Raw genomic sequence first — 25,609 nt, forward strand, 5'->3', positions numbered from 1 at the left:
CCTGTATGTGGCGAAGAGGTTATGCGTATCCCCACGTCCATAAACCACTGGACGGCTGGGGCCCAGGCTGCCAGGATTTCGGCCTTGCCTTCGGAGCCCGGCCACATGCGCAGCCTTGCAGCGGAGGCGGGGACATGTAGACAGCCAAAATTGGGAAAATGGCAGTGTTTCCTCGATTTCCCTGGCATCGGCCGTTTTGAGCGGCTTGCTTTTTCTCCTGGTAGGATAGGGCCCTGACGGAGAAAGGCAGGATTACGTGTGCAGGAAAGGTGTGTGCTGAGAGGGTGACGACATTGAGACCATGTTGGGATCTTTAGTCCCCGGAAAGGCCCCTGGCGGGTGTGGGTCAGTGTTCTCTACCCATCCCACGTGGCGGGGGGAGGTTTTCACCATACAAAGCTGCAGCGGAATTATTCGTCGCCGGAGAGGTTGCATCTCCCCACAAGCTCCACCTGGCCGGGGTCCGCCCCTACTGTATCGCCCATGTCAATCAACAGAAGCTAAGACCTTGCAGAGAGACTACCTGCTATTGTCTACCCACGGGGAAGCAGGACAGCCAGAAGCCTCCCCCGTTTCATCGCTAGGCTCTCTCTCAGGCCCCTCGTACTTGTGATGTGTCTCAAGGGTAGAACGAAGAGAGTTCTCCGAAGGAACACATACACAGAGGGGTCATAGATGCTGAGGAAGGGCGCCTTGCCTACTGATATCCTAGCGTAAGTGGAAAAGTGGTACCTGCCTGCTGGCCCAGCGTGTCGAACGTGTCCACATCAGGGGCTGCCTACTGTGAAGTGATTCCCTGGGTGCCCTCGGTTTTGTGGCCCAAAAGAGAAGGGGCCGTCGTGTGTCCATGGGTGAAATGGAGGGCTCTGCGGAACTGGCCGCTGAGGCTGGACCTCTCCTATTGGCTCAGTGTCTGTGACCCGTCCCCGTCAGAAGTTCCGGCCAGCCTTCCGGTGGCTGTCTCCATGGTGATTGGGAAAGAAGCCCTAGGCCCCGCACTCAGCCTTCACCTGGCCTACCTGGCCTCTTTCCCCTCATCTAGACCGCTGTGTGGATGAAAGAAAGAATGTCGGCCAATGACCACATGTCCTCGTTGCCTTTGAAGGATTAGGCTCCTTGCCTGGGCAGAAGACAGCCAAGGTCAGCCTGAGCCTAGACACCTAGTGACCTGTGACACTGCAGGCAGTGACAGGTGTTCATTTTCATGCTCACGTATCCGCAGGTGGCGGATTCAGAGTGGTCGGAGAAGAAGCGTAACTAGGGATGACACACACACACGAGGGCACGGGGGAAAGGTCAGGGAAAATAGCTGAGGTCATGGAGCTCTAGCGGAGCCACTGTAGGGCCCAGGCCTCTCTCCTGTTCGTGGCAAAGAGGTGATCCATATGCCGCCATGCGCAGACTCTGGACTGCTTGGGCCCTGGATGCCCAGATTTCGGCCTTGTCTTCGGAGAAGTGTCACACATGCACTGTGCCAGCGGAGGCTGTGGCCCAGCAGAGGGCAAAATCTTGAAAACGGGGCCTTCAGTTGACTTTGCCTGTGCTCTCCTTTGGCTGAGTGACATCGTGTGTTTCCTAGCAGGAGAAGGCATTCGTGGAGAGAGGCGGATTCCATGTGTGCAGGCAATGTGTGTGCTGAGACCAATGAGTCGCTGGAGACCAGGGTGGACTCCTCAGACCCGGGATAGGCCTCTGGCAGGTATGTGTCAATGTTTTCTGCCCATGGCACTCAGCCGGGTATCTGCATAGAATGTTATCCCCGGAATTAGTAGTCTCCGGAGAGGCTGCTACATGTCAGCAAGCTTCACCCGGCCAGGTCCGCCCGTGATGTAGCTCCGCAATCCCTGGCTACTCTCTAGACCTTCCAGATAGACTAGCAGATCTTCTCTGCCCTTGGGCAACCGGTAGAGCCAGAGGCCTTCCCCGTTTGCTGTTTCGTCTCTAGGCCCTCTGTCAGGCACTCCAAGGTGTGAAGTGACAAGGGGGAGAAGGAAGAGATTTCAGAGAAGGAACACATCCAGAGAGAGACAGAGAGAGGCAAGAGATGCTGAGTGGGGATGCCTTGCGTACTGATATCCTCAGGAAAGTGGGAAAGAGGTACCTGGCCTGCTCTGCCAATGCCCTGAAGCAGTCCGCACCAGGGGCTGCCTTGTGCCTGCGTAGCCTTTCCCAGGGTGTGCTGAAATCCCGTGGCCACTAGGTGTCGTAGGTCACGATGGAGGGCCCTGTGTCATCTGCCTGGCGGGCCGGATCTCTGCCATTGGCTCGGTCTTGTCAGCAGGCCCATCGCAAGCTCCGCCCACTCTTCCGGTGGGGGGACTGTCTCTATGGTGATGGCAAAGAAGCCTTAGCCCCGCCCACCTGGCCTTCACTTCAGCTCCCTGGCCCGCTGACCCTCACTCAGACCTCTGTGTTGCTCCAAATGAATGTCCGCCAGTGCCCTGGTGTCAGCACCTGGGATAAAGAATTCGGGACCTTGCCTGGGGCAGAAGGCAGCCTAGGTCAGCGGGTACCTGGAAGTCTACTGCCTTGTGACACTGCTGCCAGTGACAAATGGTGACTCCCACACTCACATGTCGCCTGGTGGCAGAATGATAGTGATGGGTGGAGAAACATCGCTCCGGAGCACACGTTCAGTGGGGCACCAGCCAAAGCAAAGGCCAGGGCCGGTAGTGGACGTGGTGGAGCTGAATGGCGAGCCAGTGAAGGGCCCAAGGATCCCTCCTGTATGTGGCGAAGAGGTCATGCGTGTCCCCACGTCCATAAACCACTGGACTGCTGGGGCCCAGGCTGCCAGGATTTCGGCCTTGCCTTCGGAGCCCGGCCACATGCGCAGCCTTGCAGCGGAGGCGGGGACATGTAGACAGCCAAAATTGGGAAAATGGCAGTGTTTCCTCGATTTCCCTGGCATCGGCCGTTTTGAGCGGCTTGCTTTTTCTCCTGGTAGGATAGGGCCCTGACGGAGAAAGGCAGGATTACGTGTGCAGGAAAGGTGTGTGCTGAGAGGGTGACGACGTTGAGACCATGTTGGGATCTTTAGTCCCAGGAAAGGCCCCTGGCGGGTGTGGGTCAGTGTTCTCTACCCATCCCACGTGGCGGGGGGAGGTTTTCACCATACAAAGCAGCAGCGGAATTATTCGTCGCCGGAGAGGTTGCATCTGCCCACAAGCTCCACCTGGCCGGGGTCCGCCCCTACTGTATCGCCCATGTCAATCAACAGAAGCTAAGACCTTGCAGAGAGACTACCTGCTATTGTCTACCCACGGGGAAGCAGGACAGCCAGAAGCCTCCCCCGTTTCATCGCTAGGCTCTCTCTCAGGCCCCTCATACTTGTGATGTGTCTCAAGGGTAGAACGAAGAGAGTTCTCCGAAGGAACACATACACAGAGGGGCCATAGATGCTGAGGAAGGGCGCCTTGCCTACTGATATCCTAGCGTAAGTGGAAAAATGGTACCTGCCTGCTGGCCCAGTGTGTCGAACGTGTCCACATCAGGGGCTGCCTACTGTGAAGTGATTCCCTGGGTGCCCTCGGTTTTGTGGCCCAAAAGAGAAGGGGCCGTCGTGTGTCCATGGGTGAAATGGAGGGCTCTGCGGAACTGGCCGCTGAGGCTGGACCTCTCCTATTGGCTCAGTGTCTGTGACCCGTCCCCGTCAGAAGTTCCGGCCAGCCTTCCGGTGGCTGTCTCCATGGTGATTGGGAAAGAAGCCTTAGGCCCCGCACTCAGCCTTCACCTGGCCTACCTGGCCTCTTTCCCCTCATCTAGACCGCTGTGTGGATGAAAGAAAGAATGTCGGCCAATGACCACATGTCCTCGTTGCCTTTGAAGGATTAGGCTCCTTGCCTGGGCAGAAGACAGCCAAGGTCAGCCTGAGCCTAGACACCTAGTGACCTGTGACACTGCAGGCAGTGACAGATGTTCATTTTCATGCTCACGTATCCGCAGGTGGCGGATTCAGAGTGGTCGGAGAAGAAGCGTAACTAGGGATGACACACACACACGAGGGCACGGGGGAAAGGTCAGGGAAAATAGCTGAGGTCGTGGAGCTCTAGCGGAGCCACTGTAGGGCCCAGGCCTCTCTCCTGTTCGTGGCAAAGAGGTGATCCATATGCCGCCATGCGCAGACTCTGGACTGCTTGGGCCCTGGATGCCCAGATTTCGGCCTTGTCTTCGGAGAAGTGTCACACATGCACTGTGCCAGCGGAGGCTGTGGCCCAGCAGAGGGCAAAATCTTGAAAACGGGGCCTTCAGTTGACTTTGCCTGTGCTCTCCTTTGGCTGAGTGACATCGTGTGTTTCCTAGCAGGAGAAGGCATTCGTGGAGAGAGGCGGATTCCATGTGTGCAGGCAAAGTGTGTGCTGAGATGATGAGTCGCTGGAGACCACGGTGGACTCCTCAGACCCAGGATAGGCCTCTGGCAGGTATGTGTCAATGTTTTCTGCCCCCATGCCACTCAGCCGGGTATTTGCATAGAATGTTATCCCCGGAATTAGTAGTCTCCGGAAAGGCTGCTACATGTCAGCAAGCTTCACCTGGCCATGTCCGCCCGTGATGTAGCTTCCCAATCCGTGGCTACTCTCTAGACCTTCCAGATAGACTAGCAGATCTTCTCTGCCCTTGGGCAACCGGTAGAGCCAGAGGACTTCCCCGTTTGCTCTTTCGTCTCTAGGCCCTCTGTCAGGCACTCCAAGGTGTGAAGTGACAAGGGGGAGAAGGAAGAGATTTCAGAGAAGGAACACATCCAGAGAGAGACAGAGAGAGGCAAGAGATGCTGAGTGGGGATGCCTTGCGTACTGATATCCTCAGGAAAGTGGGAAAGAGGTACCTGGCCTGCTCTGCCAATGCCCTGAAGCAGTCCGCACCAGGGGCTGCCTTGTGCCTGCGTAGCCTTTCCCAGGGAGTGCTGAAATCCCGTGGCCACTAGGTGTCGTAGGTCACAATGGAGGGCCCTGTGTCATCTGCCTGGCGGGCCGGATCTCTGCCATTGGCTCGGTCTTGTCAGCAGGCCCATCGCAAGCTCCGCCCACTCTTCCGGTGGGGGGACTGTCTCTATGGTGATGGCAAAGAAGCCTTAGCCCCGCCCACCTGGCCTTCACTTCAGCTCCCTGGCCCGCTGACCCTCACTCAGACCTCTGTGTTGCTCCAAATGAATGTCCGCCAGTGCCCTGGTGTCAGCACCTGGGATAAAGAATTCGGGACCTTGCCTGGGGAGAAGGCAGACTAGGTCAGCGGGTACCTGGAAGTCTACTGCCTTGTGACACTGCTGCCGGTGACAAATGGTGACTCCCACACTCACATATCGCCTGGTGGCAGAATGATAGTGATGGGTGGAGAAACATCGCTCCGGAGCACACGTTCAGTGGGGCACCAGCCAAAGCAAAGGCCAGGGCCGGTAGTGGACGTCGTGGAGCTGAATGGCGAGCCAGTGAAGGGCCCAAGGATCCCTCCTGTATGTGGCGAAGAGGTCATGCGTGTCCCCACGTCCATAAACCACTGGACGGCTGGGGCCCAGGCTGCCAGGATTTCGGCCTTGCCTTCGGAGCCCGGCCACATGCGCAGCCTTGCAGCGGAGGCGGGGACATGTAGACAGCCAAAATTGGGAAAATGGCAGTGTTTCCTCGATTTCCCTGGCATCGGCCGTTTTGAGCGGCTTGCTTTTTCTCCTGGTAGGATAGGGCCCTGACGGAGAAAGGCAGGATTACGTGTGCAGGAAAGGTGTGTGCTGAGAGGGTGACGACGTTGAGACCATGTTGGGATCTTTAGTCCCAGGAAAGGCCCCTGGCGGGTGTGGGTCAGTGTTCTCTACCCATCCCACGTGGCGGGGGGAGGTTTTCACCATACAAAGCTGCAGCGGAATTATTCGTCGCCGGAGAGGTTGCATCTGCCCACAAGCTCCACCTGGCCGGGGTCCGCCCCTACTGTATCGCCCATGTCAATCAACAGAAGCTAAGACCTTGCAGAGAGACTACCTGCTATTGTCTACCCACGGGGAAGCAGGACAGCCAGAAGCCTCCCCCGTTTCATCGCTAGGCTCTCTCTCAGGCCTCTCATACTTGTGATGTGTCTCAAGGGTAGAACGAAGAGAGTTCTCCGAAGGAACACATACACAGAGGGGCCATAGATGCTGAGGAAGGGCGCCTTGCCTACTGATATCCTAGCGTAAGTGGAAAAGTGGTACCTGCCTGCTGGCCCAGTGTGTGGAACGTGTCCACATCAGGGGCTGCCTACTGTGAAGTGATTCCCTGGGTGCCCTCGGTTTTGTGGCCCAAAAGAGAAGGGGCCGTCGTGTGTCCATGGGTGAAATGGAGGGCTCTGCGGAACTGGCCGCTTAGGCTGGACCTCTCCTATTGGCTCAGTGTCTGTGACCCGTCCCCGTCAGAAGTTCCGGCCAGCCTTCCGGTGGCTGTCTCCATGGTGATTGGGAAAGAAGCCCTAGGCCCCGCACTCAGCCTTCACCTGGCCTACCTGGCCTCTTTCCCCTCATCTAGACCGCTGTGTGGATGAAAGAAAGAATGTCGGCCAATGACCACATGTCCTCGTTGCCTTTGAAGGATTAGGCTCCTTGCCTGGGCAGAAGACAGCCAAGGTCAGCCTGAGCCTAGACACCTAGTGACCTGTGACACTGCAGGCAGTGACAGATGTTCATTTTCATGCTCACGTATCCGCAGGTGGCGGATTCAGAGTGGTCGGAGAAGAAGCGTAACTAGGGATGACACACACACACGAGGGCACGGGGGAAAGGTCAGGGAAAATAGCTGAGGTCGTGGAGCTCTAGCGGAGCCACTGTAGGGCCCAGGCCTCTCTCCTGTTCGTGGCAAAGAGGTGATCCATATGCCGCCATGCGCAGACTCTGGACTGCTTGGGCCCTGGATGCCCAGATTTCGGCCTTGTCTTCGGAGAAGTGTCACACATGCACTGTGCCAGCGGAGGCTGTGGCCCAGCAGAGGGCAAAATCTTGAAAACGGGGCCTTCAGTTGACTTTGCCTGTGCTCTCCTTTGGCTGAGTGACATCGTGTGTTTCCTAGCAGGAGAAGGCATTCGTGGAGAGAGGCGGATTCCATGTGTGCAGGCAAAGTGTGTGCTGAGATGATGAGTCGCTGGAGACCACGGTGGACTCCTCAGACCCAGGATAGGCCTCTGGCAGGTATGTGTCAATGTTTTCTGCCCCCATGCCACTCAGCCGGGTATTTGCATAGAATGTTATCCCCGGAATTAGTAGTCTCCGGAAAGGCTGCTACATGTCAGCAAGCTTCACCTGGCCATGTCCGCCCGTGATGTAGCTTCCCAATCCGTGGCTACTCTCTAGACCTTCCAGATAGACTAGCAGATCTTCTCTGCCCTTGGGCAACCGGTAGAGCCAGAGGACTTCCCCGTTTGCTCTTTCGTCTCTAGGCCCTCTGTCAGGCACTCCAAGGTGTGAAGTGACAAGGGGGAGAAGGAAGAGATTTCAGAGAAGGAACACATCCAGAGAGAGACAGAGAGAGGCAAGAGATGCTGAGTGGGGATGCCTTGCGTACTGATATCCTCAGGAAAGTGGGAAAGAGGTACCTGGCCTGCTCTGCCAATGCCCTGAAGCAGTCCGCACCAGGGGCTGCCTTGTGCCTGCGTAGCCTTTCCCAGGGAGTGCTCAAATCCCGTGGCCACTAGGTGTCGTAGGTCACAATGGAGGGCCCTGTGTCATCTGCCTGGCGGGCCGGATCTCTGCCATTGGCTCGGTCTTGTCAGCAGGCCCATCGCAAGCTCCGCCCACTCTTCCGGTGGGGGGACTGTCTCTATGGTGATGGCAAAGAAGCCTTAGCCCCGCCCACCTGGCCTTCACTTCAGCTCCCTGGCCCGCTGACCCTCACTCAGACCTCTGTGTTGCTCCAAATGAATGTCCGCCAGTGCCCTGGTGTCAGCACCTGGGATAAAGAATTCGGGACCTTGCCTGGGGAGAAGGCAGACTAGGTCAGCGGGTACCTGGAAGTCTACTGCCTTGTGACACTGCTGCCGGTGACAAATGGTGACTCCCACACTCACATATCGCCTGGTGGCAGAATGATAGTGATGGGTGGAGAAACATCGCTCCGGAGCACACGTTCAGTGGGGCACCAGCCAAAGCAAAGGCCAGGGCCGGTAGTGGACGTCGTGGAGCTGAATGGCGAGCCAGTGAAGGGCCCAAGGATCCCTCCTGTATGTGGCGAAGAGGTCATGCGTGTCCCCACGTCCATAAACCACTGGACGGCTGGGGCCCAGGCTGCCAGGATTTCGGCCTTGCCTTCGGAGCCCGGCCACATGCGCAGCCTTGCAGCGGAGGCGGGGACATGTAGACAGCCAAAATTGGGAAAATGGCAGTGTTTCCTCGATTTCCCTGGCATCGGCCGTTTTGAGCGGCTTGCTTTTTCTCCTGGTAGGATAGGGCCCTGACGGAGAAAGGCAGGATTACGTGTGCAGGAAAGGTGTGTGCTGAGAGGGTGACGACGTTGAGACCATGTTGGGATCTTTAGTCCCAGGAAAGGCCCCTGGCGGGTGTGGGTCAGTGTTCTCTACCCATCCCACGTGGCGGGGGGAGGTTTTCACCATACAAAGCTGCAGCGGAATTATTCGTCGCCGGAGAGGTTGCATCTGCCCACAAGCTCCACCTGGCCGGGGTCCGCCCCTACTGTATCGCCCATGTCAATCAACAGAAGCTAAGACCTTGCAGAGAGACTACCTGCTATTGTCTACCCACGGGGAAGCAGGACAGCCAGAAGCCTCCCCCGTTTCATCGCTAGGCTCTCTCTCAGGCCTCTCATACTTGTGATGTGTCTCAAGGGTAGAACGAAGAGAGTTCTCCGAAGGAACACATACACAGAGGGGCCATAGATGCTGAGGAAGGGCGCCTTGCCTACTGATATCCTAGCGTAAGTGGAAAAGTGGTACCTGCCTGCTGGCCCAGTGTGTGGAACGTGTCCACATCAGGGGCTGCCTACTGTGAAGTGATTCCCTGGGTGCCCTCGGTTTTGTGGCCCAAAAGAGAAGGGGCCGTCGTGTGTCCATGGGTGAAATGGAGGGCTCTGCGGAACTGGCCGCTTAGGCTGGACCTCTCCTATTGGCTCAGTGTCTGTGACCCGTCCCCGTCAGAAGTTCCGGCCAGCCTTCCGGTGGCTGTCTCCATGGTGATTGGGAAAGAAGCCTTAGGCCCTGCACTCAGCCTTCACCTGGCCTACCTGGCCTCTTTCCCCTCATCTAGACCGCTGTGTGGATGAAAGAAAGAATGTCGGCCAATGACCACATGTCCTCGTTGCCTTTGAAGGATTAGGCTCCTTGCCTGGGCAGAAGACAGCCAAGGTCAGCCTGAGCCTAGACACCTAGTGACCTGTGACACTGCAGGCAGTGACAGGTGTTCATTTTCATGCTCACGTATCCGCAGGTGGCGGATTCAGAGTGGTCGGAGAAGAAGCGTAACTAGGGATGACACACACACACGAGGGCACGGGGGAAAGGTCAGGGAAAATAGCTGAGGTCGTGGAGCTCTAGCGGAGCCACTGTAGGGCCCAGGCCTCTCTCCTGTTCGTGGCAAAGAGGTGATCCATATGCCGCCATGCGCAGACTCTGGACTGCTTGGGCCCTGGATGCCCAGATTTCGGCCTTGTCTTCGGAGAAGTGTCACACATGCACTGTGCCAGCGGAGGCTGTGGCCCAGCAGAGGGCAAAATCTTGAAAACGGGGCCTTCAGTTGACTTTGCCTGTGCTCTCCTTTGGCTGAGTGACATCGTGTGTTTCCTAGCAGGAGAAGGCATTCGTGGAGAGAGGCGGATTCCATGTGTGCAGGCAATGTGTGTGCTGAGACCAATGAGTCGCTGGAGACCAGGGTGGACTCCTCAGACCCGGGATAGGCCTCTGGCAGGTATGTGTCAATGTTTTCTGCCCATGGCACTCAGCCGGGTATCTGCATAGAATGTTATCCCCGGAATTAGTAGTCTCCGGAGAGGCTGCTACATGTCAGCAAGCTTCACCCGGCCAGGTCCGCCCGTGATGTAGCTCCGCAATCCCTGGCTACTCTCTAGACCTTCCAGATAGACTAGCAGATCTTCTCTGCCCTTGGGCAACCGGTAGAGCCAGAGGCCTTCCCCGTTTGCTGTTTCGTCTCTAGGCCCTCTGTCAGGCACTCCAAGGTGTGAAGTGACAAGGGGGAGAAGGAAGAGATTTCAGAGAAGGAACACATCCAGAGAGAGACAGAGAGAGGCAAGAGATGCTGAGTGGGGATGCCTTGCGTACTGATATCCTCAGGAAAGTGGGAAAGAGGTACCTGGCCTGCTCTGCCAATGCCCTGAAGCAGTCCGCACCAGGGGCTGCCTTGTGCCTGCGTAGCCTTTCCCAGGGTGTGCTGAAATCCCGTGGCCACTAGGTGTCGTAGGTCACGATGGAGGGCCCTGTGTCATCTGCCTGGCGGGCCGGATCTCTGCCATTGGCTCGGTCTTGTCAGCAGGCCCATCGCAAGCTCCGCCCACTCTTCCGGTGGGGGGACTGTCTCTATGGTGATGGCAAAGAAGCCTTAGCCCCGCCCACCTGGCCTTCACTTCAGCTCCCTGGCCCGCTGACCCTCACTCAGACCTCTGTGTTGCTCCAAATGAATGTCCGCCAGTGCCCTGGTGTCAGCACCTGGGATAAAGAATTCGGGACCTTGCCTGGGGCAGAAGGCAGCCTAGGTCAGCGGGTACCTGGAAGTCTACTGCCTTGTGACACTGCTGCCAGTGACAAATGGTGACTCCCACACTCACATGTCGCCTGGTGGCAGAATGATAGTGATGGGTGGAGAAACATCGCTCCGGAGCACACGTTCAGTGGGGCACCAGCCAAAGCAAAGGCCAGGGCCGGTAGTGGACGTCGTGGAGCTGAATGGCGAGCCAGTGAAGGGCCCAAGGATCCCTCCTGTATGTGGCGAAGAGGTTATGCGTATCCCCACGTCCATAAACCACTGGACGGCTGGGGCCCAGGCTGCCAGGATTTCGGCCTTGCCTTCGGAGCCCGGCCACATGCGCAGCCTTGCAGCGGAGGCGGGGACATGTAGACAGCCAAAATTGGGAAAATGGCAGTGTTTCCTCGATTTCCCTGGCATCGGCCGTTTTGAGCGGCTTGCTTTTTCTCCTGGTAGGATAGGGCCCTGACGGAGAAAGGCAGGATTACGTGTGCAGGAAAGGTGTGTGCTGAGAGGGTGACGACATTGAGACCATGTTGGGATCTTTAGTCCCCGGAAAGGCCCCTGGCGGGTGTGGGTCAGTGTTCTCTACCCATCCCACGTGGCGGGGGGAGGTTTTCACCATACAAAGCTGCAGCGGAATTATTCGTCGCCGGAGAGGTTGCATCTCCCCACAAGCTCCACCTGGCCGGGGTCCGCCCCTACTGTATCGCCCATGTCAATCAACAGAAGCTAAGACCTTGCAGAGAGACTACCTGCTATTGTCTACCCACGGGGAAGCAGGACAGCCAGAAGCCTCCCCCGTTTCATCGCTAGGCTCTCTCTCAGGCCCCTCGTACTTGTGATGTGTCTCAAGGGTAGAACGAAGAGAGTTCTCCGAAGGAACACATACACAGAGGGGTCATAGATGCTGAGGAAGGGCGCCTTGCCTACTGATATCCTAGCGTAAGTGGAAAAGTGGTACCTGCCTGCTGGCCCAGCGTGTCGAACGTGTCCACATCAGGGGCTGCCTACTGTGAAGTGATTCCCTGGGTGCCCTCGGTTTTGTGGCCCAAAAGAGAAGGGGCCGTCGTGTGTCCATGGGTGAAATGGAGGGCTCTGCGGAACTGGCCGCTGAGGCTGGACCTCTCCTATTGGCTCAGTGTCTGTGACCCGTCCCCGTCAGAAGTTCCGGCCAGCCTTCCGGTGGCTGTCTCCATGGTGATTGGGAAAGAAGCCCTAGGCCCCGCACTCAGCCTTCACCTGGCCTACCTGGCCTCTTTCCCCTCATCTAGACCGCTGTGTGGATGAAAGAAAGAATGTCGGCCAATGACCACATGTCCTCGTTGCCTTTGAAGGATTAGGCTCCTTGCCTGGGCAGAAGACAGCCAAGGTCAGCCTGAGCCTAGACACCTAGTGACCTGTGACACTGCAGGCAGTGACAGGTGTTCATTTTCATGCTCACGTATCCGCAGGTGGCGGATTCAGAGTGGTCGGAGAAGAAGCGTAACTAGGGATGACACACACACACGAGGGCACGGGGGAAAGGTCAGGGAAAATAGCTGAGGTCATGGAGCTCTAGCGGAGCCACTGTAGGGCCCAGGCCTCTCTCCTGTTCGTGGCAAAGAGGTGATCCATATGCCGCCATGCGCAGACTCTGGACTGCTTGGGCCCTGGATGCCCAGATTTCGGCCTTGTCTTCGGAGAAGTGTCACACATGCACTGTGCCAGCGGAGGCTGTGGCCCAGCAGAGGGCAAAATCTTGAAAACGGGGCCTTCAGTTGACTTTGCCTGTGCTCTCCTTTGGCTGAGTGACATCGTGTGTTTCCTAGCAGGAGAAGGCATTCGTGGAGAGAGGCGGATTCCATGTGTGCAGGCAATGTGTGTGCTGAGACCAATGAGTCGCTGGAGACCAGGGTGGACTCCTCAGACCCGGGATAGGCCTCTGGCAGGTATGTGTCAATGTTTTCTGCCCATGGCACTCAGCCGGGTATCTGCATAGAATGTTATCCCCGGAATTAGTAGTCTCCGGAGAGGCTGCTACATGTCAGCAAGCTTCACCCGGCCAGGTCCGCCCGTGATGTAGCTCCGCAATCCCTGGCTACTCTCTAGACCTTCCAGATAGACTAGCAGATCTTCTCTGCCCTTGGGCAACCGGTAGAGCCAGAGGCCTTCCCCGTTTGCTGTTTCGTCTCTAGGCCCTCTGTCAGGCACTCCAAGGTGTGAAGTGACAAGGGGGAGAAGGAAGAGATTTCAGAGAAGGAACACATCCAGAGAGAGACAGAGAGAGGCAAGAGATGCTGAGTGGGGATGCCTTGCGTACTGATATCCTCAGGAAAGTGGGAAAGAGGTACCTGGCCTGCTCTGCCAATGCCCTGAAGCAGTCCGCACCAGGGGCTGCCTTGTGCCTGCGTAGCCTTTCCCAGGGTGTGCTGAAATCCCGTGGCCACTAGGTGTCGTAGGTCACGATGGAGGGCCCTGTGTCATCTGCCTGGCGGGCCGGATCTCTGCCATTGGCTCGGTCTTGTCAGCAGGCCCATCGCAAGCTCCGCCCACTCTTCCGGTGGGGGGACTGTCTCTATGGTGATGGCAAAGAAGCCTTAGCCCCGCCCACCTGGCCTTCACTTCAGCTCCCTGGCCCGCTGACCCTCACTCAGACCTCTGTGTTGCTCCAAATGAATGTCCGCCAGTGCCCTGGTGTCAGCACCTGGGATAAAGAATTCGGGACCTTGCCTGGGGCAGAAGGCAGCCTAGGTCAGCGGGTACCTGGAAGTCTACTGCCTTGTGACACTGCTGCCAGTGACAAATGGTGACTCCCACACTCACATGTCGCCTGGTGGCAGAATGATAGTGATGGGTGGAGAAACATCGCTCCGGAGCACACGTTCAGTGGGGCACCAGCCAAAGCAAAGGCCAGGGCCGGTAGTGGACGTGGTGGAGCTGAATGGCGAGCCAGTGAAGGGCCCAAGGATCCCTCCTGTATGTGGCGAAGAGGTCATGCGTGTCCCCACGTCCATAAACCACTGGACTGCTGGGGCCCAGGCTGCCAGGATTTCGGCCTTGCCTTCGGAGCCCGGCCACATGCGCAGCCTTGCAGCGGAGGCGGGGACATGTAGACAGCCAAAATTGGGAAAATGGCAGTGTTTCCTCGATTTCCCTGGCATCGGCCGTTTTGAGCGGCTTGCTTTTTCTCCTGGTAGGATAGGGCCCTGACGGAGAAAGGCAGGATTACGTGTGCAGGAAAGGTGTGTGCTGAGAGGGTGACGACGTTGAGACCATGTTGGGATCTTTAGTCCCAGGAAAGGCCCCTGGCGGGTGTGGGTCAGTGTTCTCTACCCATCCCACGTGGCGGGGGGAGGTTTTCACCATACAAAGCAGCAGCGGAATTATTCGTCGCCGGAGAGGTTGCATCTGCCCACAAGCTCCACCTGGCCGGGGTCCGCCCCTACTGTATCGCCCATGTCAATCAACAGAAGCTAAGACCTTGCAGAGAGACTACCTGCTATTGTCTACCCACGGGGAAGCAGGACAGCCAGAAGCCTCCCCCGTTTCATCGCTAGGCTCTCTCTCAGGCCCCTCATACTTGTGATGTGTCTCAAGGGTAGAACGAAGAGAGTTCTCCGAAGGAACACATACACAGAGGGGCCATAGATGCTGAGGAAGGGCGCCTTGCCTACTGATATCCTAGCGTAAGTGGAAAAGTGGTACCTGCCTGCTGGCCCAGTGTGTCGAACGTGTCCACATCAGGGGCTGCCTACTGTGAAGTGATTCCCTGGGTGCCCTCGGTTTTGTGGCCCAAAAGAGAAGGGGCCGTCGTGTGTCCATGGGTGAAATGGAGGGCTCTGCGGAACTGGCCGCTGAGGCTGGACCTCTCCTATTGGCTCAGTGTCTGTGACCCGTCCCCGTCAGAAGTTCCGGCCAGCCTTCCGGTGGCTGTCTCCATGGTGATTGGGAAAGAAGCCTTAGGCCCCGCACTCAGCCTTCACCTGGCCTACCTGGCCTCTTTCCCCTCATCTAGACCGCTGTGTGGATGAAAGAAAGAATGTCGGCCAATGACCACATGTCCTCGTTGCCTTTGAAGGATTAGGCTCCTTGCCTGGGCAGAAGACAGCCAAGGTCAGCCTGAGCCTAGACACCTAGTGACCTGTGACACTGCAGGCAGTGACAGATGTTCATTTTCATGCTCACGTATCCGCAGGTGGCGGATTCAGAGTGGTCGGAGAAGAAGCGTAACTAGGGATGACACACACACACGAGGGCACGGGGGAAAGGTCAGGGAAAATAGCTGAGGTCGTGGAGCTCTAGCGGAGCCACTGTAGGGCCCAGGCCTCTCTCCTGTTCGTGGCAAAGAGGTGATCCATATGCCGCCATGCGCAGACTCTGGACTGCTTGGGCCCTGGATGCCCAGATTTCGGCCTTGTCTTCGGAGAAGTGTCACACATGCACTGTGCCAGCGGAGGCTGTGGCCCAGCAGAGGGCAAAATCTTGAAAACGGGGCCTTCAGTTGACTTTGCCTGTGCTCTCCTTTGGCTGAGTGACATCGTGTGTTTCCTAGCAGGAGAAGGCATTCGTGGAGAGAGGCGGATTCCATGTGTGCAGGCAAAGTGTGTGCTGAGATGATGAGTCGCTGGAGACCACGGTGGACTCCTCAGACCCAGGATAGGCCTCTGGCAGGTATGTGTCAATGTTTTCTGCCCCCATGCCACTCAGCCGGGTATTTGCATAGAATGTTATCCCCGGAATTAGTAGTCTCCGGAAAGGCTGCTACATGTCAGCAAGCTTCACCTGGCCATGTCCGCCCGTGATGTAGCTTCCCAATCCGTGGCTACTCTCTAGACCTTCCAGATAGACTAGCAGATCTTCTCTGCCCTTGGGCAACCGGTAGAGCCAGAGGACTTCCCCGTTTGCTCTTTCGTCTCTAGGCCCTCTGTCAGGCACTCCAAGGTGTGAAGTGACAAGGGGGAGAAGGAAGAGATTTCAGAGAAGGAACACATCCAGAGAGAGACAGAGAGAGGCAAGAGATGCTGAGTGGGGATGCCTTGCGTACTGATATCCTCAGGAAAGTGGGAAAGAGGTACCTGGCCTGCTCTGCCAATGCCCTGAAGCAGTCCGCACCAGGGGCTGCCTTGTGCCTGCGTAGCCTTTCCCAGGGAGTGCTGAAATCCCGTGGCCACTAGGTGTCGTAGGTCACAATGGAGGGCCCTGTGTCATCTGCCTGGCGGGCCGGATCTCTGCCATTGGCTCGGTCTTGTCAGCAGGCCCATCGCAAGCTCCGCCCACTCTTCCGGTGGGGGGACTGTCTCTATGGTGATGGCAAAGAAGCCTTAGCCCCGCCCACCTGGCCTTCACTTCAGCTCCCTGGCCCGCTGACCCTCACTCAGACCTCTGTGTTGCTCCAAATGAATGTCCGCCAGTGCCCTGGTGTCAGCACCTGGGATAAAGAATTCGGGACCTTGCCTGGGGAGAAGGCAGACTAGGTCAGCGGGTACCTGGAAGTCTACTGCCTTGTGACACTGCTGCCGGTGACAAATGGTGACTCCCACACTCACATATCGCCTGGTGGCAGAATGATAGTGATGGGTGGAGAAACATCGCTCCGGAGCACACGTTCAGTGGGGCACCAGCCAAAGCAAAGGCCAGGGCCGGTAGTGGACGTCGTGGAGCTGAATGGCGAGCCAGTGAAGGGCCCAAGGATCCCTCCTGTATGTGGCGAAGAGGTCATGCGTGTCCCCACGTCCATAAACCACTGGACGGCTGGGGCCCAGGCTGCCAGGATTTCGGCCTTGCCTTCGGAGCCCGGCCACATGCGCAGCCTTGCAGCGGAGGCGGGGACATGTAGACAGCCAAAATTGGGAAAATGGCAGTGTTTCCTCGATTTCCCTGGCATCGGCCGTTTTGAGCGGCTTGCTTTTTCTCCTGGTAGGATAGGGCCCTGACGGAGAAAGGCAGGATTACGTGTGCAGGAAAGGTGTGTGCTGAGAGGGTGACGACGTTGAGACCATGTTGGGATCTTTAGTCCCAGGAAAGGCCCCTGGCGGGTGTGGGTCAGTGTTCTCTACCCATCCCACGTGGCGGGGGGAGGTTTTCACCATACAAAGCTGCAGCGGAATTATTCGTCGCCGGAGAGGTTGCATCTGCCCACAAGCTCCACCTGGCCGGGGTCCGCCCCTACTGTATCGCCCATGTCAATCAACAGAAGCTAAGACCTTGCAGAGAGACTACCTGCTATTGTCTACCCACGGGGAAGCAGGACAGCCAGAAGCCTCCCCCGTTTCATCGCTAGGCTCTCTCTCAGGCCTCTCATACTTGTGATGTGTCTCAAGGGTAGAACGAAGAGAGTTCTCCGAAGGAACACATACACAGAGGGGCCATAGATGCTGAGGAAGGGCGCCTTGCCTACTGATATCCTAGCGTAAGTGGAAAAGTGGTACCTGCCTGCTGGCCCAGTGTGTGGAACGTGTCCACATCAGGGGCTGCCTACTGTGAAGTGATTCCCTGGGTGCCCTCGGTTTTGTGGCCCAAAAGAGAAGGGGCCGTCGTGTGTCCATGGGTGAAATGGAGGGCTCTGCGGAACTGGCCGCTTAGGCTGGACCTCTCCTATTGGCTCAGTGTCTGTGACCCGTCCCCGTCAGAAGTTCCGGCCAGCCTTCCGGTGGCTGTCTCCATGGTGATTGGGAAAGAAGCCCTAGGCCCCGCACTCAGCCTTCACCTGGCCTACCTGGCCTCTTTCCCCTCATCTAGACCGCTGTGTGGATGAAAGAAAGAATGTCGGCCAATGACCACATGTCCTCGTTGCCTTTGAAGGATTAGGCTCCTTGCCTGGGCAGAAGACAGCCAAGGTCAGCCTGAGCCTAGACACCTAGTGACCTGTGACACTGCAGGCAGTGACAGATGTTCATTTTCATGCTCACGTATCCGCAGGTGGCGGATTCAGAGTGGTCGGAGAAGAAGCGTAACTAGGGATGACACACACACACGAGGGCACGGGGGAAAGGTCAGGGAAAATAGCTGAGGTCGTGGAGCTCTAGCGGAGCCACTGTAGGGCCCAGGCCTCTCTCCTGTTCGTGGCAAAGAGGTGATCCATATGCCGCCATGCGCAGACTCTGGACTGCTTGGGCCCTGGATGCCCAGATTTCGGCCTTGTCTTCGGAGAAGTGTCACACATGCACTGTGCCAGCGGAGGCTGTGGCCCAGCAGAGGGCAAAATCTTGAAAACGGGGCCTTCAGTTGACTTTGCCTGTGCTCTCCTTTGGCTGAGTGACATCGTGTGTTTCCTAGCAGGAGAAGGCATTCGTGGAGAGAGGCGGATTCCATGTGTGCAGGCAAAGTGTGTGCTGAGATGATGAGTCGCTGGAGACCACGGTGGACTCCTCAGACCCAGGATAGGCCTCTGGCAGGTATGTGTCAATGTTTTCTGCCCCCATGCCACTCAGCCGGGTATTTGCATAGAATGTTATCCCCGGAATTAGTAGTCTCCGGAAAGGCTGCTACATGTCAGCAAGCTTCACCTGGCCATGTCCGCCCGTGATGTAGCTTCCCAATCCGTGGCTACTCTCTAGACCTTCCAGATAGACTAGCAGATCTTCTCTGCCCTTGGGCAACCGGTAGAGCCAGAGGACTTCCCCGTTTGCTCTTTCGTCTCTAGGCCCTCTGTCAGGCACTCCAAGGTGTGAAGTGACAAGGGGGAGAAGGAAGAGATTTCAGAGAAGGAACACATCCAGAGAGAGACAGAGAGAGGCAAGAGATGCTGAGTGGGGATGCCTTGCGTACTGATATCCTCAGGAAAGTGGGAAAGAGGTACCTGGCCTGCTCTGCCAATGCCCTGAAGCAGTCCGCACCAGGGGCTGCCTTGTGCCTGCGTAGCCTTTCCCAGGGAGTGCTCAAATCCCGTGGCCACTAGGTGTCGTAGGTCACAATGGAGGGCCCTGTGTCATCTGCCTGGCGGGCCGGATCTCTGCCATTGGCTCGGTCTTGTCAGCAGGCCCATCGCAAGCTCCGCCCACTCTTCCGGTGGGGGGACTGTCTCTATGGTGATGGCAAAGAAGCCTTAGCCCCGCCCACCTGGCCTTCACTTCAGCTCCCTGGCCCGCTGACCCTCACTCAGACCTCTGTGTTGCTCCAAATGAATGTCCGCCAGTGCCCTGGTGTCAGCACCTGGGATAAAGAATTCGGGACCTTGCCTGGGGAGAAGGCAGACTAGGTCAGCGGGTACCTGGAAGTCTACTGCCTTGTGACACTGCTGCCGGTGACAAATGGTGACTCCCACACTCACATATCGCCTGGTGGCAGAATGATAGTGATGGGTGGAGAAACATCGCTCCGGAGCACACGTTCAGTGGGGCACCAGCCAAAGCAAAGGCCAGGGCCGGTAGTGGACGTCGTGGAGCTGAATGGCGAGCCAGTGAAGGGCCCAAGGATCCCTCCTGTATGTGGCGAAGAGGTCATGCGTGTCCCCACGTCCATAAACCACTGGACGGCTGGGGCCCAGGCTGCCAGGATTTCGGCCTTGCCTTCGGAGCCCGGCCACATGCGCAGCCTTGCAGCGGAGGCGGGGACATGTAGACAGCCAAAATTGGGAAAATGGCAGTGTTTCCTCGATTTCCCTGGCATCGGCCGTTTTGAGCGGCTTGCTTTTTCTCCTGGTAGGATAGGGCCCTGACGGAGAAAGGCAGGATTACGTGTGCAGGAAAGGTGTGTGCTGAGAGGGTGACGACGTTGAGACCATGTTGGGATCTTTAGTCCCAGGAAAGGCCCCTGGCGGGTGTGGGTCAGTGTTCTCTACCCATCCCACGTGGCGGGGGGAGGTTTTCACCATACAAAGCTGCAGCGGAATTATTCGTCGCCGGAGAGGTTGCATCTGCCCACAAGCTCCACCTGGCCGGGGTCCGCCCCTACTGTATCGCCCATGTCAATCAACAGAAGCTAAGACCTTGCAGAGAGACTACCTGCTATTGTCTACCCACGGGGAAGCAGGACAGCCAGAAGCCTCCCCCGTTTCATCGCTAGGCTCTCTCTCAGGCCTCTCATACTTGTGATGTGTCTCAAGGGTAGAACGAAGAGAGTTCTCCGAAGGAACACATACACAGAGGGGCCATAGATGCTGAGGAAGGGCGCCTTGCCTACTGATATCCTAGCGTAAGTGGAAAAGTGGTACCTGCCTGCTGGCCCAGTGTGTGGAACGTGTCCACATCAGGGGCTGCCTACTGTGAAGTGATTCCCTGGGTGCCCTCGGTTTTGTGGCCCAAAAGAGAAGGGGCCGTCGTGTGTCCATGGGTGAAATGGAGGGCTCTGCGGAACTGGCCGCTTAGGCTGGACCTCTCCTATTGGCTCAGTGTCTGTGACCCGTCCCCGTCAGAAGTTCCGGCCAGCCTTCCGGTGGCTGTCTCCATGGTGATTGGGAAAGAAGCCTTAGGCCCTGCACTCAGCCTTCACCTGGCCTACCTGGCCTCTTTCCCCTCATCTAGACCGCTGTGTGGATGAAAGAAAGAATGTCGGCCAATGACCACATGTCCTCGTTGCCTTTGAAGGATTAGGCTCCTTGCCTGGGCAGAAGACAGCCAAGGTCAGCCTGAGCCTAGACACCTAGTGACCTGTGACACTGCAGGCAGTGACAGGTGTTCATTTTCATGCTCACGTATCCGCAGGTGGCGGATTCAGAGTGGTCGGAGAAGAAGCGTAACTAGGGATGACACACACACACGAGGGCACGGGGGAAAGGTCAGGGAAAATAGCTGAGGTCGTGGAGCTCTAGCGGAGCCACTGTAGGGCCCAGGCCTCTCTCCTGTTCGTGGCAAAGAGGTGATCCATATGCCGCCATGCGCAGACTCTGGACTGCTTGGGCCCTGGATGCCCAGATTTCGGCCTTGTCTTCGGAGAAGTGTCACACATGCACTGTGCCAGCGGAGGCTGTGGCCCAGCAGAGGGCAAAATCTTGAAAACGGGGCCTTCAGTTGACTTTGCCTGTGCTCTCCTTTGGCTGAGTGACATCGTGTGTTTCCTAGCAGGAGAAGGCATTCGTGGAGAGAGGCGGATTCCATGTGTGCAGGCAATGTGTGTGCTGAGACCAATGAGTCGCTGGAGACCAGGGTGGACTCCTCAGACCCGGGATAGGCCTCTGGCAGGTATGTGTCAATGTTTTCTGCCCATGGCACTCAGCCGGGTATCTGCATAGAATGTTATCCCCGGAATTAGTAGTCTCCGGAGAGGCTGCTACATGTCAGCAAGCTTCACCCGGCCAGGTCCGCCCGTGATGTAGCTCCGCAATCCCTGGCTACTCTCTAGACCTTCCAGATAGACTAGCAGATCTTCTCTGCCCTTGGGCAACCGGTAGAGCCAGAGGCCTTCCCCGTTTGCTGTTTCGTCTCTAGGCCCTCTGTCAGGCACTCCAAGGTGTGAAGTGACAAGGGGGAGAAGGAAGAGATTTCAGAGAAGGAACACATCCAGAGAGAGACAGAGAGAGGCAAGAGATGCTGAGTGGGGATGCCTTGCGTACTGATATCCTCAGGAAAGTGGGAAAGAGGTACCTGGCCTGCTCTGCCAATGCCCTGAAGCAGTCCGCACCAGGGGCTGCCTTGTGCCTGCGTAGCCTTTCCCAGGGTGTGCTGAAATCCCGTGGCCACTAGGTGTCGTAGGTCACGATGGAGGGCCCTGTGTCATCTGCCTGGCGGGCCGGATCTCTGCCATTGGCTCGGTCTTGTCAGCAGGCCCATCGCAAGCTCCGCCCACTCTTCCGGTGGGGGGACTGTCTCTATGGTGATGGCAAAGAAGCCTTAGCCCCGCCCACCTGGCCTTCACTTCAGCTCCCTGGCCCGCTGACCCTCACTCAGACCTCTGTGTTGCTCCAAATGAATGTCCGCCAGTGCCCTGGTGTCAGCACCTGGGATAAAGAATTCGGGACCTTGCCTGGGGCAGAAGGCAGCCTAGGTCAGCGGGTACCTGGAAGTCTACTGCCTTGTGACACTGCTGCCAGTGACAAATGGTGACTCCCACACTCACATGTCGCCTGGTGGCAGAATGATAGTGATGGGTGGAGAAACATCGCTCCGGAGCACACGTTCAGTGGGGCACCAGCCAAAGCAAAGGCCAGGGCCGGTAGTGGACGTGGTGGAGCTGAATGGCGAGCCAGTGAAGGGCCCAAGGATCCCTCCTGTATGTGGCGAAGAGGTTATGCGTATCCCCACGTCCATAAACCACTGGACGGCTGGGGCCCAGGCTGCCAGGATTTCGGCCTTGCCTTCGGAGCCCGGCCACATGCGCAGCCTTGCAGCGGAGGCGGGGACATGTAGACAGCCAAAATTGGGAAAATGGCAGTGTTTCCTCGATTTCCCTGGCATCGGCCGTTTTGAGCGGCTTGCTTTTTCTCCTGGTAGGATAGGGCCCTGACGGAGAAAGGCAGGATTACGTGTGCAGGAAAGGTGTGTGCTGAGAGGGTGACGACATTGAGACCATGTTGGGATCTTTAGTCCCCGGAAAGGCCCCTGGCGGGTGTGGGTCAGTGTTCTCTACCCATCCCACGTGGCGGGGGGAGGTTTTCACCATACAAAGCTGCAGCGGAATTATTCGTCGCCGGAGAGGTTGCATCTCCCCACAAGCTCCACCTGGCCGGGGTCCGCCCCTACTGTATCGCCCATGTCAATCAACAGAAGCTAAGACCTTGCAGAGAGACTACCTGCTATTGTCTACCCACGGGGAAGCAGGACAGCCAGAAGCCTCCCCCGTTTCATCGCTAGGCTCTCTCTCAGGCCCCTCGTACTTGTGATGTGTCTCAAGGGTAGAACGAAGAGAGTTCTCCGAAGGAACACATACACAGAGGGGTCATAGATGCTGAGGAAGGGCGCCTTGCCTACTGATATCCTAGCGTAAGTGGAAAAGTGGTACCTGCCTGCTGGCCCAGCGTGTCGAACGTGTCCACATCAGGGGCTGCCTACTGTGAAGTGATTCCCTGGGTGCCCTCGGTTTTGTGGCCCAAAAGAGAAGGGGCCGTCGTGTGTCCATGGGTGAAATGGAGGGCTCTGCGGAACTGGCCGCTGAGGCTGGACCTCTCCTATTGGCTCAGTGTCTGTGACCCGTCCCCGTCAGAAGTTCCGGCCAGCCTTCCGGTGGCTGTCTCCATGGTGATTGGGAAAGAAGCCCTAGGCCCCGCACTCAGCCTTCACCTGGCCTACCTGGCCTCTTTCCCCTCATCTAGACCGCTGTGTGGATGAAAGAAAGAATGTCGGCCAATGACCACATGTCCTCGTTGCCTTTGAAGGATTAGGCTCCTTGCCTGGGCAGAAGACAGCCAAGGTCAGCCTGAGCCTAGACACCTAGTGACCTGTGACACTGCAGGCAGTGACAGGTGTTCATTTTCATGCTCACGTATCCGCAGGTGGCGGATTCAGAGTGGTCGGAGAAGAAGCGTAACTAGGGATGACACACACACACGAGGGCACGGGGGAAAGGTCAGGGAAAATAGCTGAGGTCATGGAGCTCTAGCGGAGCCACTGTAGGGCCCAGGCCTCTCTCCTGTTCGTGGCAAAGAGGTGATCCATATGCCGCCATGCGCAGACTCTGGACTGCTTGGGCCCTGGATGCCCAGATTTCGGCCTTGTCTTCGGAGAAGTGTCACACATGCACTGTGCCAGCGGAGGCTGTGGCCCAGCAGAGGGCAAAATCTTGAAAACGGGGCCTTCAGTTGACTTTGCCTGTGCTCTCCTTTGGCTGAGTGACATCGTGTGTTTCCTAGCAGGAGAAGGCATTCGTGGAGAGAGGCGGATTCCATGTGTGCAGGCAATGTGTGTGCTGAGACCAATGAGTCGCTGGAGACCAGGGTGGACTCCTCAGACCCGGGATAGGCCTCTGGCAGGTATGTGTCAATGTTTTCTGCCCATGGCACTCAGCCGGGTATCTGCATAGAATGTTATCCCCGGAATTAGTAGTCTCCGGAGAGGCTGCTACATGTCAGCAAGCTTCACCCGGCCAGGTCCGCCCGTGATGTAGCTCCGCAATCCCTGGCTACTCTCTAGACCTTCCAGATAGACTAGCAGATCTTCTCTGCCCTTGGGCAACCGGTAGAGCCAGAGGCCTTCCCCGTTTGCTGTTTCGTCTCTAGGCCCTCTGTCAGGCACTCCAAGGTGTGAAGTGACAAGGGGGAGAAGGAAGAGATTTCAGAGAAGGAACACATCCAGAGAGAGACAGAGAGAGGCAAGAGATGCTGAGTGGGGATGCCTTGCGTACTGATATCCTCAGGAAAGTGGGAAAGAGGTACCTGGCCTGCTCTGCCAATGCCCTGAAGCAGTCCGCACCAGGGGCTGCCTTGTGCCTGCGTAGCCTTTCCCAGGGTGTGCTGAAATCCCGTGGCCACTAGGTGTCGTAGGTCACGATGGAGGGCCCTGTGTCATCTGCCTGGCGGGCCGGATCTCTGCCATTGGCTCGGTCTTGTCAGCAGGCCCATCGCAAGCTCCGCCCACTCTTCCGGTGGGGGGACTGTCTCTATGGTGATGGCAAAGAAGCCTTAGCCCCGCCCACCTGGCCTTCACTTCAGCTCCCTGGCCCGCTGACCCTCACTCAGACCTCTGTGTTGCTCCAAATGAATGTCCGCCAGTGCCCTGGTGTCAGCACCTGGGATAAAGAATTCGGGACCTTGCCTGGGGCAGAAGGCAGCCTAGGTCAGCGGGTACCTGGAAGTCTACTGCCTTGTGACACTGCTGCCAGTGACAAATGGTGACTCCCACACTCACATGTCGCCTGGTGGCAGAATGATAGTGATGGGTGGAGAAACATCGCTCCGGAGCACACGTTCAGTGGGGCACCAGCCAAAGCAAAGGCCAGGGCCGGTAGTGGACGTGGTGGAGCTGAATGGCGAGCCAGTGAAGGGCCCAAGGATCCCTCCTGTATGTGGCGAAGAGGTCATGCGTGTCCCCACGTCCATAAACCACTGGACTGCTGGGGCCCAGGCTGCCAGGATTTCGGCCTTGCCTTCGGAGCCCGGCCACATGCGCAGCCTTGCAGCGGAGGCGGGGACATGTAGACAGCCAAAATTGGGAAAATGGCAGTGTTTCCTCGATTTCCCTGGCATCGGCCGTTTTGAGCGGCTTGCTTTTTCTCCTGGTAGGATAGGGCCCTGACGGAGAAAGGCAGGATTACGTGTGCAGGAAAGGTGTGTGCTGAGAGGGTGACGACGTTGAGACCATGTTGGGATCTTTAGTCCCAGGAAAGGCCCCTGGCGGGTGTGGGTCAGTGTTCTCTACCCATCCCACGTGGCGGGGGGAGGTTTTCACCATACAAAGCAGCAGCGGAATTATTCGTCGCCGGAGAGGTTGCATCTGCCCACAAGCTCCACCTGGCCGGGGTCCGCCCCTACTGTATCGCCCATGTCAATCAACAGAAGCTAAGACCTTGCAGAGAGACTACCTGCTATTGTCTACCCACGGGGAAGCAGGACAGCCAGAAGCCTCCCCCGTTTCATCGCTAGGCTCTCTCTCAGGCCCCTCATACTTGTGATGTGTCTCAAGGGTAGAACGAAGAGAGTTCTCCGAAGGAACACATACACAGAGGGGCCATAGATGCTGAGGAAGGGCGCCTTGCCTACTGATATCCTAGCGTAAGTGGAAAAGTGGTACCTGCCTGCTGGCCCAGCGTGTCGAACGTGTCCACATCAGGGGCTGCCTACTGTGAAGTGATTCCCTGGGTGCCCTCGGTTTTGTGGCCCAAAAGAGAAGGGGCCGTCGTGTGTCCATGGGTGAAATGGAGGGCTCTGCGGAACTGGCCGCTGAGGCTGGACCTCTCCTATTGGCTCAGTGTCTGTGACCCGTCCCCGTCAGAAGTTCCGGCCAGCCTTCCGGTGGCTGTCTCCATGGTGATTGGGAAAGAAGCCTTAGGCCCCGCACTCAGCCTTCACCTGGCCTACCTGGCCTCTTTCCCCTCATCTAGACCGCTGTGTGGATGAAAGAAAGAATGTCGGCCAATGACCACATGTCCTCGTTGCCTTTG

Source organism: Elephas maximus, chromosome 20, assembly GCF_024166365.1.
Source record: "Elephas maximus indicus isolate mEleMax1 chromosome 20, mEleMax1 primary haplotype, whole genome shotgun sequence".
NCBI classification, from domain to species: domain Eukaryota; kingdom Metazoa; phylum Chordata; class Mammalia; order Proboscidea; family Elephantidae; genus Elephas; species Elephas maximus.